Source organism: Cavia porcellus, unplaced genomic scaffold (genome assembly GCF_034190915.1).
Source record: "Cavia porcellus strain 051 isolate PalLab524CR breed Dunkin Hartley unplaced genomic scaffold, mCavPor4.1 scaffold_11, whole genome shotgun sequence".
NCBI lineage: Eukaryota > Metazoa > Chordata > Mammalia > Rodentia > Caviidae > Cavia > Cavia porcellus.
Genome location: NW_026947494.1, coordinates 82,256,850 through 82,260,693, shown reverse-complemented (window position 1 = coordinate 82,260,693; position 3,844 = coordinate 82,256,850). Strand labels below are relative to the sequence as shown.

Sequence of the window (3,844 nt, the reverse complement as noted above, 5' to 3'; positions counted from 1 at the left end):
ATGCCTGGTGGTTGATATCTCAGTCACTTCCCAAAGCCTTTGCCTTGCTTCTTTGGAACTATTCTGTGCAAGCCGCTCACTGTGAGTCTAGACCTGGTGCTGCCTCTTACACAGACTTGAATGATTTCTTTCTGCAGCTCTCTCCTCTTTAAAATGCCATTTACATTTTCCTGCTACAAGAGGAGAACTTCCCCATGACAGGTCAACCCTGAGGCCATCAGCAACAGGAAAAGAGTACAAACATAGTGGCAATTTCCCTCATTTTCTTCATACAGCAGAAGTCACTGCCTGTTCCTTTGTGGGCATAGGTCATTAGTTGGGGTTTTAGGTCCGTCTGCCACTCCTGAGGCTGCTGGACAACTTTGCAACCGGTGAGGAAAAAAACCACAAAAGTGGGGTGGGGATGACCCTTGTAGCCTCAGATGCATCCCCTCATCCCCACCCCGATCCGAAGTCCACATTTCTCTGGATACAAACAAGGATTGGGGTCCAGTATTTATTCTTTCAGTGATTACTGGAATTGATTTTCCCTAGACAAAGCAAGAAGACACAGTAGGAGAAATCCAACGTTACGGGCTGTTGTTCTCCTTTGGATTCCAGTCCCCATTTGCCTAGTCCTGCATGCTTGCAGCATTTTGAAGTACCACAGTGCTTTCTGTCTGTGTCTGGTTGCAGTTGTTTTTTGTGTGGGGAGAAGTTATCTGGGGCTTCCCACCTTTCCCTAACAAAGTTCTATGGCTACTAAATTAATTGAAAAGAAATGTATTTGCATTGTTACCTCTGACAGAGTTCCCCTTCTTCTTAGTGACAGAATGCTTTTGAATTATAGGAATCGTATGGCCTGGTTTTTATCCATTGCAACAGTAACGTTTATATTGCTTCTACATCTTGATTGTTACGGAAAGTGTTGCTGTGAACGTTGGTTTCTGTTGTTTTTGGAGAAGAGCCCAGAAAGTTTAGTGAAGTAGACCAATCACAGAAGGACAAATACTACACAATTTTCTTTATATGAGATGCTTAAAATACAGCAACCTTTCAAGGAGGCAGTAGAATGGTGATTTCCAGGGTCTGAGGATGAGGGGCATGTGAGTTGCCGGGCATTTGGTATCAAAGATGTGGGAATTCTGTACTTCTGTTTACAACAGTGTGCCTATAGGCAATAAAACTGTAACAAATGTGCTTAGAAATTTTGTAGAAGCGCAGATTTCTATCTGGAAGATAGAAATTTCTAGTGCTGGACCCTAACATTGTCTATCATAATGAAAAGCAGCCTTAGGCAGTTTTGAATAACAACAAAAGATTTAAGGCTATAAAACTAAAGGATTGATTCCCTGAATAAATATCAAAGTCTATAATCAGGCAATTTCCAAGAAATGAAAGCTAGAATTATTTCACAACAAAGGAATTTAATGAGTATCGCACAAAATGTGTGCATGTAAGTGCGCATGAGAGATGTGTATATCTATTTTACTATAATCCTAGTATATTTAGATGTTCTAACTTTCCTATAAAACTAAAGTCACCTGGTTTGTAATTTTCTTTATTGTTCTATAATTTTGTGAGTGGAGGTATTATTGGTAATAAACCAGGAAACAGTCGTGGTTTTTGATGCAGCCTTCCTTGCTATTTCCTTTAGGTGTTTCATTCCTTGACTTAAAGAAACTGAACAGTAGAAGAAAGAACACTGGGTGGCAGATGGGGCCACAATGAAGTACAGGAGGAGGTGTCCCTGCGAGGTCAGCATCAGCCCCAGATCACCCTACGGGCCGCTCTTGGTATGAAATCCGCTTGAATTAGTGATAGGTTTCACTCATGTGGGAGCCTGCCAGACCTCACGTGGTGCCTGCCCAACATGGTGCTGGATCCTAACATGACAGCGTGTCCCTCTAATATTGATTTCTGTGTTCTTCCTCCGAGCTCCAGTTGACCTTTTTGCTTTTCGTGCATGTGCCAGCATCTCCACCATCAGCTGTCAGTAGGTCTTTCTGTCCGCCTCTTCAAACACCATCCCCTGTCAAACCTAATCAAAGCCCCATGGCTTCTTTGTCTGCCTCAGAGGGATCTTGCACTCTTTGGCAGCTCTCCCATGCCCACTGATAAGGCCTTTTTTCTTTTCTGCCTTTGTTTCTCTACTGAACCAAAAAAGCCCCAACAATTAACATGCTCAGTTCTGGACAAATAACAAGTCTCATCCAGTGCAGGTGAATGCAGTCAAGAACATTGTTTTCATTGCACAGCATTAGTGCTTAAGGAGTGTGAGCAAGGCAGAAGAATATGGTGCATGATATAGTATCTCTCCCTCCTCTTGATATAGAAATAGAAACAAAAGGGCCAGGGATTTAGCTCAGTGGCATGAATGCCTGCCTGGCAAGCATGAGGCTGTGAGTTCCATCTCCAGTACCAAAAATAAATACAATAAAAAGCAAGAAAGAAAAGAAATAGAAATTCAGTGAACGTGTATCTTGGTGTCCTTCCTCACTTACCAACATTTCTCCAAACAATCTCTGATGTCATATGTTCTTTCTTGTATGCATTTCGTATTCTGTTAAGTAAGATGTATGCGGAGGGAGGGTAGCACAAGGCTCCCACCCCTCACCCCAGGTGTGGGTGTAGCGGGCAGCTTGTGGATAGTTCTCAGGGCAGGTCTTAATGGAGAGACGCATTCTTGGCAGGGCCTGCAGGGCTTGTTATGACAGAGTGCGGAATGGGACTGTGCCAAGGGAATCGGGCTTCAGGAAAGGGTCCAGCTTTACACTGGTCACAGGTCTCCTTCTAAGGCTACATGTTCAGCCTCTAAAGTCACCTCCAGAAGCCAGGGGAACTTCCCGAGAGCCCTGGGTGAGGGCCAGTGGACTGCTCCCTTGGGAGGTAGGGTCCCCTGGCATTCTCATCTCCAGAGCACATACACGGGACAGTAAGAGCCAGATGCTGTCTTAGTGTACCCTTGGATGCTTCCTGGGGCAGTGGTAGAGCACTTGGAGTCAGTGGAAGGGAGGTGCTCCGTCCACTGGCAAAAATGGTTGGGCTCCCTGAGTGCATCCTCCCTAGTGCAGACTGAAGGAAGTGCAGCCTTTCCTTCCCGTGTGATCAATCTGCTCATCCTTGACCACTCATGGAAACAGCTGGCGTTTTCTCCCTCCCTAGATACTATGTTCCCTACTCCAGAAATAGTATGGTTGGATCATAAGCTCCCAGCCTTGTCATACTGGTTTGTTTTCACTTGGTAATAGACCTTTTTTCTGTAGTCATGCAGTTTTCAACTCCTCCGTGCCTCCCTATCTTGATCTGCCCTGCCCCAGCTCAGCAGGTAACACTTCATTTATAGTAGTCACGAAGTAGTGAACGAGTGAGGTACAGAAATAAATGAAGTGGATCGTGTAACACGTGGTCATTTCTTTGATTTTTATTCACAGAGAGAATGAACTCTAAGACACCAAGAACGATGGTGTGAAACATTGTCTGACAATCTATGAAAACAGTGGTGTGGTTTCTTGGATAAGTGCATTTTGAAGTTTCTGGAGGAAATAAAAACTACAGTTTTTATTTTAATGGGTTAGAATGCTCTTTATGTTCTTGGTTTTCGTCAAGAAATTCATTTAAAGTAGGGACCGTTTTGCCATGTTTCTGTCTATGTATTTAGGGTTAGTGATATCCAAACAGATGTACTGTTTGTTTTGTAATCTTGTATGCACTAAGAATAGCCATTATGATCATTTAACAGCAAAGGGAATTGCTTTTTGGATCAAACTTCTGACCACCTGCATTCCAGGCAGGCGCTTATACCACTGAGCTAAATCCCTAGGGCTGAAGAGCATGTTAATAATTTAACTAAAATGTCTGGGGG

General features: G+C 43.7%; 1 long non-coding RNA gene across 1 annotated transcript; it reads left to right on the top strand.

Annotated features, from left to right (window-relative positions):
* The first annotated feature begins 1,025 nt into the window (after positions 1–1,025).
* Positions 1,026–3,519, top strand: LOC134478031 (uncharacterized). The gene is made up of 3 exons (XR_010050372.1): positions 1,026–1,085; positions 1,637–1,775; positions 3,414–3,519. It is a non-coding gene; the product is annotated as an uncharacterized LOC134478031 (long non-coding RNA).
* Positions 3,520–3,844: the final 325 nt, after the last annotated feature.